Source organism: Scatophagus argus, chromosome 5, assembly GCF_020382885.2.
Source record: "Scatophagus argus isolate fScaArg1 chromosome 5, fScaArg1.pri, whole genome shotgun sequence".
NCBI classification, from domain to species: domain Eukaryota; kingdom Metazoa; phylum Chordata; class Actinopteri; family Scatophagidae; genus Scatophagus; species Scatophagus argus.
The window spans coordinates 25219244-25235643 of NC_058497.1; the positions used below are offsets into that span (position 1 = coordinate 25219244).

At 43.6% G+C, this 16400-nt stretch overlaps 2 long non-coding RNA genes across 2 annotated transcripts; one reads left to right on the forward strand and one right to left on the reverse strand.

Annotated features, from left to right (window-relative positions):
- Positions 1–5852: 5852 nt before the first annotated feature.
- LOC124058794 lies at positions 5853–7440 on the reverse strand. Its single transcript, XR_006843307.1, has 3 exons — positions 6644–7440; positions 6323–6494; positions 5853–6091 (listed from the first exon to the last, which is right to left on the reverse strand). It is a non-coding gene; the product is annotated as an uncharacterized LOC124058794 (long non-coding RNA).
- A 1379-nt stretch (positions 7441–8819) lies between these two features.
- On the forward strand, positions 8820–9803 carry LOC124058796. Its single transcript, XR_006843309.1, has 3 exons — positions 8820–8847; positions 8960–9301; positions 9575–9803. It is a non-coding gene; the product is annotated as an uncharacterized LOC124058796 (long non-coding RNA).
- Positions 9804–16400: the final 6597 nt, after the last annotated feature.

Consider the following 16400-nt stretch of genomic DNA (forward strand, 5'->3'; position numbering starts at 1 on the left):
CACTGTGACAGACACAGACACACACTTATTTTCATATATACAATGTATATATTGTTTTCACACATGTAAATACCTGTATTTTTAGATTTATACTTATCTTGCTTTTGTTTATCCTATTTTAATATCTTTCACTTTTCTTTCTTGGTCGGGAAAACTGCAAGTGCAATGTCTGTACGAAAAAGAATTTCCCTTCGGGGATAAATAAAGGAATTCTGATTCTGAATCATTCAGGTTTTGTAAGAAAGATTTTAGTTTGATGTTTTCTGTTGTGGATTAATAAATATTTACCGTGCCTTATTCTGTTATATGCTTTGGTGTAATTCATAATGTTATAATCATGTAGAACTGGTTGTTTGTCTCAGGACTGCACACTCTGAGGGAGATGGAGGCATCATGCATAGTAGGAGAAGGACACCATATCTCAAGTCAGTCCGACCGACAGGTGAAGACACTGATACACCACCACTCCCGTCTGGCTTGAGTGGAAAGGTGCTGAGACTAACAACCAGTGTTATCTTAAAGTATATATGATGATGTACTTCCTTGAGTGCTTTAGATCCCACTTGACGTTTGGCTGAAGCAGACTTGAACTCTGTGGTGAATCTTCAAAGATCTTTGTTTCTAAATAAATAACTCTGTTTAAACTCTCTCACATCAACCTGCTTGGGGAAGCAAGTGTACTTCAGCACTGTACTTTACAATCTGAACTGATTTCTCACATAAATAAGTGTGTTTATCCAATAAAATCAGGTTCCAGACTCTCACATCATCTAAAGATTTTTTCCTGATCACTTTGATATTAATGTTGATGTTATTGGTGTGTAATTGATCCTGGGAAGGTTGAAAGCTGTCAGAAATCCTTCAGAGTCATTTCCACAGTAAATCTGTGTATATGAATGGATGGAGGTGAGTGTCAGTGTTCCAGGGATATAAGAAACATGTTGATGAGACATTCTGACACTTCTGTCAAAAATCAACTCATATTGTAAAACATCAAAATGTTCATTTTCATGCATTTTGTCTTTCTTCTTCACTTCTGCTGTTTGTCTTAAATTTGGGCTGAATGAGACGTTTTTAGCACTACACTTCCCATCATTCTTTGGGTGATGTAACAGGAAGTGTAGTGTTGCAGTGGAGTCGATCGCTGTGTGTCTGTAGTTGCTCCACTTCCCCTCAGGCCCTGGTACTACAGAACAGCATCCGTCACACAGAGGCCACTTGGAGAGCAGGAGAGTCAGGAGTGAGAGTCACAGTTGGACATGTTTAAAGCCTCTATTGCAGGGGCAGCTGTTTGAAAATGAGTTCAAGTGACTTGGGGACTCGTTCACAAACGAGGGTGGATGGGCTCAACCTTGGAGACAGGATGAGGAGCTCATAAATCCTGAAGGAGTATGAAGTTGATCTATTGTTGATCTGCATTTGAAGATGTCAGTTTCATTTCCTTCTGGAGGTGTTAAAGTCCCCATCAAGGGGATCCTCAGGCACCTGAGGCTGAACCTCCCCGGGTTGACCACCGTCGCTCCTGCCTGGTGCCTGCTGGTGAGTCTCACTCTCTTCTCATTACTGCCAGCCTAACATTTTAAGTTTGTTTGTCTGGAAAAAATCTGTTAAAACAACGGGGAACAACGGTCAGCATGAAAGTGTATCCCTCAGAGGAAAATGATTCAGGAGAGTGTAGTTCACTGAGTGATTCAGATGTAAGGCGGCGCAGTCGGCATGTGGTCCCTCCCTCCCTGTGGCAGCAGCTGTGCTGCTGACAGCGCAAGTGAACTGAAAAACGAACGAATCACATGATGAGGTGATTCGATTCAGTACGTTCACATAAAAGATTCGTTCTTTTGAACGAATCGTTTGTGAACGACACAACACTAGCAGGAGAGAGAATTGCTACATAGTCACACACACAGGAAAGGTGAGAGAAATGAGCGACAGAAAACACAGTAAAATTTGGACACGTTTTAATATAACTGATAGTTGGAGGGCAAAGTGCAGACTTTAAAATTAAAATTTGATGTCGGCAGGCTCCACAAACAACCTGCATAGGCATGTGTGTACTGTTCACCCATCAATTAAGTTAGAGGAGAAAAGCTGCTAATGAAGGTGACAGTGTGTCTACTGCAACTGCTGCTGCTCCTACAATGTCTACAGCATCATCCACTACAACACCACAGCCACCAAGACCCACAGCCCAGAGCGCTATGAGCCAGTTACTGCAAAAGTCAAGTCAAGTCAACTTTATTTGTATAGCCCATTTTTACAAGCAGTTTGTCTCAAAGGGCTTAACATAATATCATCAACATCCTCTGCCCTTCGACCCTCACATCGACTGAGGAAAAACTCCCAGAAAAACCTTTAACAGGAAAAAATGGGAGAAACCTCAGGGTGAGCAACAGAGGAGGGATCCCTCACCCAGGACGGGCAGACGTGCAGTGGATGTTGTACAGGCAGGAAAGCAGTTAACAACATGAGAAAAACATTACTAAAAAGATAAGCAAAACAAAATCTCAACTGTTTAGTTTCACTTTTGATACCACCTCAATATGGTTTTAGCATTTCACAAGACTGAAATTATAATAATGAAATTATAATGAACTGCTGTATCATTCATGTATGTTGGTGCACAAAAGAATGAATGACAGGCAGTATGTCAGCATGTCAACAATACACATTGGGTTGGTCATAGAGCCTACAGTTCAACTTGAAGATCTGGATGGAGAGATACCTGCAGAAAGATACAGAGAGAGAGAGAAAGGGAGGGAGAGACACAAGACTACGAGGAGCACTGGACACACAGTTAGTGACATAAAATAATGAACTGCATGTTAATCTGACGAGGGGAGAGGATAGAAGAGGAAAAGGAGGAGGGGAAACTGCTTGGTGGATCATGTTTGTGTCCCCCGGCAGCATAGGCCTATAGCAGCTTAGCTATGATAGAGATTTAAAGATTAACAGTTAGTCAGACCTATTCTACCTGTGGCTGTCTGTCAAGAAGTGACTGTAACTATGCCTACCAGCCCTACACACTTTGTCTGGTGCTAACTATATGCTTTACTAAACAGAAAGGTTTTAAGTCTGGTCTCTAAAGTGGAGGTGGTGTCTGCCTGTTGAACCCAGATTGGCAACTGGTTCCACAGCAGGGCTGCCTGATAGCTAAAGGCTCGTCCTCCCATTCTACTTTTATGAATTCTGGGAACTGCAAGTAAACCTGCACTCTGTGATCTGAGTGTTCTATTGGGAATATATGGGACTATTAGATCCTGCAGGTATGATGGGGCGAGTCCATTTAGGGCCTTATATGTAAGTAGGAGAATTTTAAAGTCTATTCTGACCAGAAGCCAGTGGAGAGAAGCTAAGATGGGGGAGATATGATCCCTTTTACTGATTCCTGTTAAAACCCAATCTGCTGCATTCTGGATCAGCTGCAGGCTATTAACAGAGTAATTTGGACATCCTGACAATAGTGAGTTGCAGTAGTCCAGCCTAGAAGTAACAAAAGCATGGACAAGTTTTTCAGCATCACTCTGAGAGAGGACACTCCTAATCTTAGCAATATTACGGAGGTGAAAGAAGGCGGTCTTAGAGGTCTGTTTAATGTGATGAATAAATGACACGTCTTGATCAAAGATAACGCCGAGGTTCCTCACAGTTGTACTGGGGGCCAACGTAATGTCGTCCAGCTATTCTAGTTATTATTATGAGCTATTGTAGTTCTAAGATGTTTGGAGCCTAGAACAATGACCTCAGTTTTGTCTGAGTTTAATAATAAAAAATTGGAGGTCATCCAGTCCTTTATGTCCTTAAGACATGCCTGGAGTCTGGCTAACGGCTCTGTTTCTTCAGGCTTTAAGGATAAGTACAGCTGAGTGTCATCAGCATAACAATGAAAGTTTATGCCATGTTTCTGAATAATATTTCCTAGAGGGAGCATGTATAAAGTGAACAGGATCGGCCCAAGCACTGAACCTTGTGGAACACCGAGGCTAACCCTAACTTGAGCAAAGTGAAATCTATCTGTTAAATATGATTTGAACCAGCATAGCACAGTCCCTGTGATCCTAATCTCACGTTCTAATCTGTGTAATAAAATGTTGTGGTCTACTGTATCGAAAGCAGCACTGAGATCCAGTAAAATGAGTATGGAGACAAGCCTGCGGTCTGATGCCATGAGGAGGTCATTTGTGACTTTAACCAGTGCCGTTTCTGTGCTGTGACGGGCTCGGAAACCAGACTGAAACATTTCAAACAGGCTGTTCCTGTGTAGGTGATCAATCAACTGATTTGCAACCACTCTTTCAAATGTTTTAGATAAAAACAGGAGGTTGGATATCGGCCTGTAGTTTGCTAAGATGTCTGAGTCAAGTGAAGGTTTTTTAAGTAAAGGTCTAATGACAGCGGTTTTAAACGCCTGTGATACATAACCTGTTGTTAAAGATAAGTTGATCTGATCTAAGAAGGAAACGCCAATCAAGGGAAAGACGTCCTTGAGGAACTTAGTTGGGATGGGGTCTAAGAGACATGTAGTTGGGTTAGATTTGTTAATGCTGGAGGTCAGCTCGGGGAGGTCTATGGGCAGGAACCTGTCCAGGGATGGAGTAGGATTAAAAGAGATTACTAGAGATGGCACTATATTGGCTATTCTGGGAAGATCTTTATTGATTTTTTCTCTAATGTTATTGATTTTATTGGTGAAGAAACTCGTGAAGTCTTCACTACTAAGAGCTGCAGGAATACAAGGCTCAACAGAGCTGTGACTCTTGGTCAGCCTGGCTACAGTGTTAAAGAGAAAATGTGGGTTGTTCTTGTTTTGCTCTATTAATGATGAATAATAAGCTGTTCTGGCTTTACGAAGGGCCTCTTTATATGTCAATAGACTGTCTTTCCAGGCTCTCTGGGATTCAGCTGATTTGGAGGAGTACCACTTCCTCTCCATCCGTCTTGATGTTTGTTTCAGTTTTATAAAATATTCATTGTTGTCATGATTACGAGCTGGGTGGAAACGGTGGAACATGTGACTCTGCAGAGACACGACTCAGTGGATCCAGCGCTCATTAAAACCTCTTCCTGCTCGCCTTCACGCTGAAGCGTCAGGTGGACTCAGTCTCAGCCACTCGTTAATCCAGTGGTTCCCAACCTGAAGGTCGGGTCCCTTTAAAGGGTCAGCAGATACCTCAGGTTACTGGGAGAAGGAGGACAAAAAGTCTGATTTCCAGCAGATTTTAGTGAACTGCTGAATCATTTGTCACTAATGAAACCATGTGAGACATTTAGAGGTGAAAGTCTCTGAAACCTAACAGAAGACTCAGTGACACATTGGAGGTCACAGTGCAGAAGGTTAAAATCACTGCTTCAAAGAATCCTGTTTGTATTTTGTAAACATATAACATGTTATTAAGGTGACATCTTAATCTGAAAGTAACTATAACCAAAGCAAATGTACATTTTCTGCCTCTGATGTGCCAGGGAGTGAAAGTAAAAGCTACTGAGTACTTCAGTAAGTGTACTTTGTTACTTTCCACCACCAGCTAATGAGTTAAAGGCTCAAACACTGAGGCTCACTGCTGCCAATCAAACAGCACCCTGCACTTCTCTACATTTGTTAGCTTGATGCCGCTATGACAACCAAGAGCACATGGAGAACAACACATATTGGGTGGACAGGACAGGAAATGATGATTAGAAGAATGCTTATTTAGAATGATGGTTATTATTTGAGTTCTTTTCAATAACAACATCATGTCATGTGTCACCGTGGGGTGGTCTGCTATCATCCTGAAGTGAAACTGGTCAGTGGCAACAGAAGGTTTCCTTTTAATTACACTCTGAAAACAGAGTAAAAACTGGCTGATATGTGGGATTTTGGATGGCCTTTATTTTGAAATGCTACATCAGAACGTCCTGAAACTCATTGTGAAACACCGTGGTGTGGTCTGCTATCATCCTGAAGTGAAACTGGTCAGTGGTGTGAGTCCCCTCCAGTTTAATCACGAGCACAAAGCGGTCTTTGGTTCCAGGCTTTTATCTGCGTCCTCAACATGCAGTTGCCACATGCCGATACGTCACGATACGTCATCAGTCCGTCAAGCCGTGAGGACTAAATAAATAAAATACACAAAAACACAAGCTGAGTTCAAACAATAGAAAACATTCTCACAGAGAATAAGCATTCAACAATGTTACAAACAAATAAGAGAATAAACTTAACTTGTAAGTTATATCACCGAAATGCAAACAGGTCGTCACGTTACTAATATTCAAATGAGCTAACAAATTAGCATATTCAAGCCTCACTTACAGAACGTAAACAAACACATAACGAGCGCACCTCATTGGCCGCGTTGGTACGAAGAAAACTTCAAGTCTTTCAGTCCTTCTTAACCACATCTTCTGTCATACTGCAGCAACGTGACGACAACAAACATCTTCACTGACGCCAGTAGCTTCCAGTCGAAAGAAATCAGCCAGGACTGATGGTTTAGTGACTTTTTAATGAGTTCCTTGCAGGTCATAAACCAACATAAGAGCCGGGAACAGAATACACAACAAAATAACATGTTACGCTAACTCAACAGTAGCAATTGAATTATCTTAATAATGTGCATCACGCTTGACAAAACGTATTCACTAAACTGTAAGCACAACGTACCTTGTTGTCACTTTCAACTGAAGCTTTATTCTTTATGTTGTTCACTCCGTGTCGTTACCGCCTTTTCCGTTTACCCTTTTTGTATAGTTCATGAACGTGACTGTAATTAATAACATGTTGTCTGTCTCAGAGAAACTATCAAACTTGAAGCGGAACTAACATTCTTTGTCTCTGCGGGGGGTCGGGTAATTATTACCTGCACTCGGGAGACTCACCTTGAGAAAGAGACTTTACTGTAGTTGTAAAGGATCTCAAAGTAAATGTAACCAATTATAGGCATTCATGCTTTTATTTTGATATTTCCTGCGGAGATTGAACTTTGATTTAGATGAATGAAGAAAAAAGTTAACCAAAAATAAATGATTGTTTTTTAAAAAGTGGCAACAGGAAGTTTCCTTGAAATAGCACTCTGAATTCAGAGAACAAATTTGATGATATATTTATTTTTCATATTCATTGTTTTTACATTTTATTTACCTTGATTTATTTATTCATTCATTCATTTGTTATGTTGATGTGATCATGTATTATTGTATGATCAGCTGAAAGAAAATTTGATTTAATGGCTGAATGTAACTTTTTCTATTTGCCCGGACATGCTTTTATTGTGAAAGCGATTCGAACTCGCTATTACCATAGTATCTCGTATAGGAACGCACCTGAAAACATTGTGAAGTCTGGCTTGACCGCAGAGCTTCAGCCATCTGCTGCCGTCTGCCTTCAGGTGAGGCGGAACAGGTAGTTTGTGTTACTTTCACTTCCTCTCAGCTGCTGACGCACTCAAAGGTAAACGTGTGTTTTTCTCTCTGTTGTTCTCTAATGCAAGGACGAAATTTTGATTTCAGAGGTGTGTGTGTGTGTGTGTGTGGGTGGGGGGGTTATTTTTAATAAAACTCTAATCAATAAAACTAATACACTTTACAAGATGATTGGGAGCTTTGTAAATGATGAGGCGGATCTTGAAGTGGATTTGCTGCTTTATTGGAGCCAGTGAAGGTGTTGCAGGATGGGTGTAACGCGTGTCTTTGAGCAACTTACACTTTGACTTTTAAAGAAGTCTCTTATGTCCACTTTTCTTTATTTAGACATCCTGGCTGCGCCTGATTACCACACACACAAACACACAAACACACACGCACGCACACACGCACATGGACGCCGATTCAAACGTTAATGTAAATGAAACCTCTGATATTACAATCCTTCTAGCTGACGTGACTCAGGCCACGCAGAACAAACGCCCAGTTTACAGTAGCAGATTAACAAGGACTCCTGACCGCAGACCAGCAGACCCACCGGTGTGCAAGCGGGGTGGAGTGACAGCAGGGACGGCCAACCACACGAGAAACGGCAGAGCCAATCGGGGAGCTTGTGGTCGGTCTAAACTCAGGTAAACAGGCTTCAGTTTGAGCGGCCGTTTTCCGCTTGGTCCCACTGCTTGAAGCGTCTCTATTTAGTATAGCGTAACATTATTTATAGACGGTACAAAGTGCAGGGGACCAAAACGGCCTTTTGAAGAAGTGCAGGGGACATGTCCCCCGTGTCCCACCCCCAAATTACGTCCGTGCTCTAATGACTCGTGTTACGCGACTGTTTGTGCCTTTTGTCCTCAGAGTCCAAAGTGTTTGAATGTGTGGCAGGAGTCGAGTCTGTCGGCCGACACGATCGACCGCTCGGCTCTTGTGCTTTTTAGCAGAAGACGTTTGAAAGAGTGAAAAGCGGCTTCAGCTGTGATGCTAACAGCTGCTAACAGTCAGGAATCAGTGGGAAAGCTTGTTTATTCTCACACTTTGTTTGTTTGTTGAGGAAAAAATACGGAAAGGAGGTCACGTTCATTACCGTAAAGACGAGAGTAGAGACGCCCTGCAGTCTGTCCGTGTTTTAAACTGGCACCATTCAACTTGAATCATTAAAGAGCCTGAAAGTCCAACAAATCTTCGAGTAGAGATTAAAGTGCAGCTCAGAGTGTCAGCATTTCTACGATGTCATGTCAGCTGTCAGCTTTGTGTTTCGTCCAATCACAGCTCTGGATGTTTGTCATGTGACTGAGGGGACTGCTGATCAATACTGTGTGACAGCATGTTGTTGTGTTTGTGTGAAGGTGTGGGCTCTGCTATGAATCAGTGTGAGGAGACAGAGGAGGGAGTCCCTCCCTCTAAAACCACTCTGTGTGGGGAACATGACAGCCAGACCAAAGCTCAGAGGTGAGATGAGGATCTCTAACTGTCCATGACTCTTCTCCATGTCACAGCTCAGCACTCACATCACTCCACCATCATTATTCACACTCAAAGCTCTGTGTGTGTTGTGTTGAAGCCCCGAGCAGCAGCAGAGACCAGACTGTCCTGAACCTGAACCCAGCTGTGTGTCCATGAAGAGTGACAGGTCCATGATTGCACCAATAGATTTTAAAGGACGACTTCCTCCAGAGACTCAGTAAGTCAACACAGTCCCAGTTAGCAGGAACTTTCCCATAACTTCCTGTGATCCTGGCTGCTTCAGATTCTTCTTCATTGACTTCATATTTCTTCATATTTACTCAGGAGCTGCATGAGAGCAGGTAGAGACCATCATGGATTTGTTCTGCCCCCCCACATGCTGTCCCTTCACTTTGATTGTTCCTTCTAATCAACTCATCAAGTGAACAAAATAGACGAGGTTGGATTTTATTTTCCAGCAGCTTTTTTCAGTGTCAAAGATTCAGAGCAGTTTGTTGTTCACTCTCACTACAGAGCTGGGCTGAACAATTGAAATCAGCCAATAGCACATCTGGACTGTTGACTCCTTCAGGCTGTTCATTTGAGGTACATGACATCAGGGTCAGTTAGAGTCCACATCAGAAAGCAAAGGGAGGCTTCCAGTGTGTCGTCATCACATTCACACTGAAGTCAAAATGCCGTTTGCTGACGAGCACATTAACTGTCCCCTCAGTCCTGCATGAAGGCTTGCAAATCCTCATGAGACAGAGGAGCGTCCCCTCCTGTCCTGCTGTCCTCCTGCCTTTGTCGTGTCTCCCTGGAGAGCTCCTGTTCCCTCCTCTTCCTCTCTCTGACCTTCACTGAGATGCTCACATCTCCAGGAGTCGGCAGAGCTTTGAATGTTTTGTCTCCAGCTTGACCATCAAAGTGAAGGTTTGAGAGGCGCATTAGTTTGTCTGTGTGTTTCTGTCAGTGTGGACCAGCAGACAGCAGACTCTCCTGTACCCAGCTGTGTGTCCATGAAGAGTGACGGGTCCATGAATCAACCTCTTAACTTCAGAGGTGGACACGACTCTGCTGAAGGAAGGTAAGAGTTTAAAGCAGATGAGTTTGATGTTCTGCAGCTTCTCCTTCTATCAAGTCAGTCCACAAAAAGATCTACCAGTTGGTCTCAGCTTTCAGACTCCACTGGCTCCAGATTTGTCATTACAAAGTTACTGTAAGGCAGCTGCTCGGTGGTCTCAGTCTGCTGATTCCAGCAAAGCTTTTCAAACTCATTTTGTTTCCTGTAGCTTTTTCACTTTTCTGTGAGCAGGAGATTCAGTCCACAGAAACACATCAGTTTTCCAGGAAATTTGGATGAAACTCGTGGTTTGACCAACCAAACACTTTGTCAGCAGGTGACAGTGAGCTGCTTCTTAGACCAACCTGAAGGTGGCCTCATTGGTGCCAGAAAACTGGATCAGCTGATCCTTGAAAAGCAACAAGTGCTAAAATGTGTGTAATCATCATACGTCCTGTTTTCTCCACAGAGTTCAGCAGCAACAGTCAGATGTTCTCGGTGGTCAGTCTGTCCAGCAGAATCCAGCAGACCTGGACTCCATATTCATGGTGTGTAAATGTCCAACAACAACTTTTAGCTCAGCTCCAAATCAAATCAACACAATTTTTATCTTTGTTTCATTCTTTTCCAGCATCTTGAGGAGAACGTTGTGACTTTTGTGAAGAACGAGCTGAAGAAGTTCCAGAAGGTTCTGAGTCCAGATTACCCAGAAAGCTTAGAGAGGCAGTGTGAGGATGAGGAGGTGTTGGATGGTGAGGATGAAGAGCAGAGGAGCAGCAGCAGAGACGCATTTCTGAAGATCACACTGCACTTCCTGAGGAGAATGAAGCAGGAGGAGCTGGCTGACCGTCTGCACAGCAGTAAGAGGATTTTCCACACTCCACTTTTCTCACATTAACACCAACATCCACTCACTGATTTGTTGTGTTTTCATTCAGGAACTGTTGCTGCAGTTTGTCGACGTCAGCTCCAATCTGAGCTGAAGAAGAAGTGTGAGTGTGTGTTTGAGGGGATTGCTAAAGCAGGAAACCCGACCCTCCTGAATCAGATCTACACAGAGCTCTACATCACAGAGGGAGGGACTGCAGAGGTCAATGAAGAACATGAGGTCAGACAGATTGAAACAGCATCCAGGAAAACCACAAGACCAGAAACAACAATCAGACAAGAAGACATCTTTAAAGCCTCACCTGGAAGAGATGGACCAATCAGAACAGTGATGACAAAGGGAGTGGCTGGCATTGGGAAAACAGTCTTAACACAGAAGTTCACTCTGGACTGGGCTGAAGACAAAGCCAACCAGGACGTCCACTTCACATTTCCATTCACTTTCAGAGAGCTGAATGTGCTGAGAGAGAAAAAGTTCAGCTTGGTGGAACTTGTTCATGACTTCTTCACTGAAACCAAAGAAGCAGGAATCTGCAGGTTTGAAGAGTTCCAGGTTGTGTTCATCTTTGACGGTCTGGATGAGTGTCGACTTCCTCTGGACTTCCACAACAATGAGATCCTGACTGATGTCACAGAGTCCACCTCAGTGGATGTGCTGCTGACAAACCTCATCAGGGGGAATCTGCTTCCCTCTGCTCGCCTCTGGATAACCACACGACCTGCAGCAGCCAATCAGATCCCTCCTGAGTGTGTTGACATGGTGACAGAGGTCAGAGGGTTCACTGACCCACAGAAGGAGGAGTACTTCAGGAAGAGATCCAGAGATGAGGAGCAGGCCAGCAGAATCATCTCCCACATCAAGACATCACGAAGCCTCCACATCATGTGCCACATCCCAGTCTTCTGCTGGATCACTGCTACAGTTCTGGAGGATGTGTTGAAGACCAGAGAGGGAGGAGAGCTGCCCAAGACCCTGACTGAGATGTACATCCACTTCCTGGTGGTTCAGTCTAAAGTGAAGAACATCAAGTATGATGGAGGAGATGGGACAGATCCACAGTGGAGTCCAGGCAGCAGGAAGATGATGAAGTCTCTGGGAAAACTGGCTTTTGAGCAGCTGCAGAAAGGAAACCTGATCTTCTATGAATCAGACCTGACAGACTGTGGCATCGATATCAGAGCAGCCTCAGTGTACTCAGGAGTGTTCACCCAGATCTTTAAAGAGGAGAGAGGACTGTACCAGGACAAGGTGTTCTGCTTCATCCATCTGAGCGTTCAGGAGTTTCTGGCTGCTCTTCATGTCCACCAGACATTCAACAAATCTGGTGTCAACCTGCTGATTGAAGAATCATCAACATCAAAGTGGTTTAAACAGTTGAGAAATGACTCAAAACTAACTCATCTGTACCAGAGTGCTGTGGATGAGGCCTTAAGGAGTCCAAATGGACACCTGGACTTGTTCCTCCGCTTCCTCCTGGGTCTTTCACTTCAGACCAATCAGACTCTCCTACGGGGTCTGATGAAACACACAGGAAGTGTCTCACAGACCAACCGGGAAACAGTCAGGTACATCAAGCAGAAGATCAGTGAGAATCTGTCTCCAGAGAGGAGCATCAATCTGTTCCACTGTCTGAATGAACTGAATGATGGTTCTCTGGTGGAACAGATCCAACAGTCCCTGAGGTCAGGAAGTCTCTCCACAGATGAACTGTCTCCTGCTCAGTGGTCAGCTCTGGTCTTCATCTTACTGTCATCAGAAGAAGATCTGGACGTGTTTGACCTGAAGAAATACTCTGCTTCAGAGGAGGCTCTTCTGAGGCTGCTGCCAGTGGTCAAAGCCTCCAACAAAGCTCTGTAAGTGAACACAGAACTGCAGATTCTGACTGGATCACATGTGACGGGTTGTTCTCAAATAATATGTGTTTTGGTCAAATAAGAGTCGAAAAATGTAGTTGATAGGTTGATCAGTTGAAAAACCTGCAAACTGTTAGAATCACATCAAGGATCAGGACCCAAAGTGCAGACCCTGACACCAGAGTTGAGGTGAACAAAAGGAACTTAAATGAACTTTAATGAAACAGAAGCAGGCAAACAAAAGGCGACTGTGAGTCCTGGTAAAAATGGTCCAAACAAAGAAGATCCAGAAACCATAAGCAACACTGAGACCACCAGAAAACAGAGAACGTAGAGTTTGCCAGAGAACTCAGAGAAACACAGCAAATCCACAACAAACACAAGGACAGCACAGGTGTATATAGGTGATGTAACGAGACACAGGTGAAACTAATCAGGGAGGAGCAAAGTGTCAACAAACCAGGGAAAACAGACAAAGACAGGAAATGACAAGCTAAACAAGACACAAGAGGAGACAAACTAGAAAATGAAAGTGAAAACTAACTAACTGAAACTTCAACGTGACATAAACTGTTTCTTCACTTTCGCTGACCCTCCACAGGAGTGAGATGAATTAACTTGTGAAGGGTGACCCATAACTGTTATATACTTTTCTATTTTTGTTGTCATTTTATTACACAAATAACTTCCAGTGTGAGTCATATCAAATATACAATGAAATGTTTTCTTATATGTCCTGTATGTTTTGTTTAGGCTGAGTGGCTGTAATCTGTCAGAGAGAAGCTGTGAAGCTCTGTCCTCAGTTCTCAGCTCCCAGTCCTCTAGTCTGAGAGAGCTGGACCTGAGTAACAACCACCTGAAGGATTCAGGAGTGAAGCTGCTGTCTGCTGGACTGAAGAGTCCAAACTGTCAGCTGCAGACTCTCAGGTCAGGATTCAGCTTCTGTTTAACAGATGTCCATGTCAGTTTTGTTGGACATATGCATGCTGATGTCACTGATGAGAGCCACCAATCTGTTTGCATCTATGTGTGTGTGTGTGTGTGTGTGTGTGTGTGTGTGTGTCTCCAGGTTGTCAGGTTGTATGATCACACAGGAAGGCTGTACTTCTCTGGCCTCAGCTCTGAGATCCAACCCCTCCCATCTGAGAGAGCTGGACCTGAGCTACAATCATCCAGGAGACTCAGGAGTGAAGCTGCTGTCTGCTGGACTGGAGGATCCACACTGGAGACTGGACACTCTCAGGTATGAACAGACAACAAGAGCTCACACACAGTTTGTCTGTCACAGTGACAAGCTGAGGACTGTTGGTTCACAGTGTGGACCAGCAGCACTGCTGATAACAGTGAAGACAGTAACTGATGTGCTGAGAGTCCCTGTCCCCACTGAGACTGACCTCCTAACTAATATCACACCAGGATCTGCTGTCCATCATTTACTGACCACCACACACACTCTGTGACAAAAACAGTCAAAAAGGATTTACGAATGAAATAATATAAAGTGCTGATGAACCATCATGCAGAATCCTCAAGAGGTTCAAAGTTCAGTCTTGACAATCCGTGTACCTTCGTTTCAGTTGATTTCCTGTTCTGAAACAAAAATTGCAAAATGAAAAAGATTTATTTTGTTTGTATAAAATCTCTTCTTTCCATCACTGGTGACATAAAACAAAGCAGATAATCAGAGTTCAGTCAGGTTCTGCAACAAGGACTCTGACTGCATCCCAGCAGCTGGAGGCTGTTGATCTAAATACACAACAGTGAACATGCACATCAGGAAGTGGATCTGCTCTCCTCCAGTAGTTCATTGAAGACCTGATGTGAGTTATGAAGGAGATGATGCACAGGCAGACATGGAGCTCACACAGTGTTGCCTGTGCTGCTCTTTGGGCCACACAAATGGATGGAGAGGCCACGAAGCAGAAGCTGACCATCTCTAAGGTTCTTCCAGCACATCAAAAGGCTCTGAAGGTTCTGCCTGATGTCCTCACAGTCAAATCTGTCCTTCAGTGTCTTCACTGCTGTGTCTCAGCATTTCTTTTCCACTGGAAAGATGACTAAAGGCGAGCGCAGACCAGCTGGAGACTGACGGCGCTCAGTGGCTTTGGTGTTTCAGTGTGGACTCTGGAAGCTCCTGACAGGCCACATCAAACTTTCTTCAATTGCTGATCAATCAGGAAACGAATCAAACGTGAGCTCAAACTGAAGGTCAAAGAACAATCGATCTATCAGAAAAACACATATTTAGCAGGTTTGTGTGCATCATGAATCACACAGTTTGGGAGCTTCATCACATGTGAGTCACAGTCAGAAAAGTGGATGTCAGCTGGTTTCTTCTTCTCTTGTTGTTTTCTTCTGAATGTTTGATGTCAAGTTGAACTGAGTTTGTGTATGAAATGTGTTTTCTAAATGCAGCTGTTTTGTCTTCATGGTGGATCTGAGTGAAGGTTGATGAAGATCATTGATGAGGAAGCTTCTGAAGGTTCATTCTGACTTTGTTTCTTCCTCCAGGGTGGAACATGGTGGACAGCAGAGGCTGAAACCTGGTCTGAGGAAGTGTAAGTGTGTGTTGACTTTGATTGATGAAAACAAGGCAGCACATGTTAAAGTAGTTTCAGTCTAAAGCTTGTGTATCTGCATTCAGCTCTCAGTTTGATAGAAGATCCAACAAGATGAGTCACTGTGAAGTTTTGATCTAATGAACAGTCAGTCTGTTAATGAAGCAACAAATGAAGCCATCAGGTGTGTTAGATGATAAACTGCTGCTGTATTGTGTCTTGTTCTCTCCATCAGATGCCTGTGAACTCACAGTGGACACAAACACAGTAAACACAAACCTCAAACTGTCTGACAACAACAGGAAGGTGACACGAGTGACAGAGGAGCAGCCTCATCCTGATCATCCAGAGAGGTTTGACTGCTTTAAACAGCTGCTGTGTAGAACTGGTCTGACTGGTCGCTGCTACTGGGAGGTCGAGTGGAGTGGAGCAGTTGAGATATCAGTGACTTACAGAGGAATCAGAAGGAAAGGAAACACTGATGACTGTGTGTTTGGAGGGAATAATCAGTCCTGGAGTCTGAGCTGCTCTGATGTTGGTTTCTCTGTCTGGCACAATAAGAGAAGTACAGACCTCCACTCCTCCTCCTCCTCCTCCTCCTCCTCCTCCTCCTCCTCCTCCTCCTCGTCTGTCTCTCATAGAGTTGCAGTGTATGTGGACTGTCCTGCTGGCACTCTGTCCTTCTACAGAGTCTCCTCTGACACACTGATCCACCTCCACACCTTCAACACCACATTCACTGAACCTCTTTATGCTGGATTTGGGTTCTGGTCTTGGTCATTCGGTTCCTCAGTGTCTCTGTGTTCAGTGTAGGAGGGAGAGTCTCCTCCTGTTAGAGAAACACACACACACACACACAATCTGAACTGATTTCTCACATAAATAAGCGTGTTTATCCAATAAAATCAGGTTCCAGACTCTCACATCATCTAAAGATTTTTTCCTGATCACTTTGATATTAATGTTGATGTTATTGGTGTGTAATTGATCCTGGGAAGGTTGAAAGCTGTCAGAAATCCTTCAGAGTCATTTCCACAGTAAATCTGTGTATATGAATGGATGGAGGTGAGTGTCAGTGTTCCAGGGATATAAGAAACATGTTGATGAGACATTCTGACACTTCTGTCAAAAATCAACTCATATTGTAAAACATCAAAATGTTCATTTTCATGCATTTTGTCTTTCTTCTTCACTTC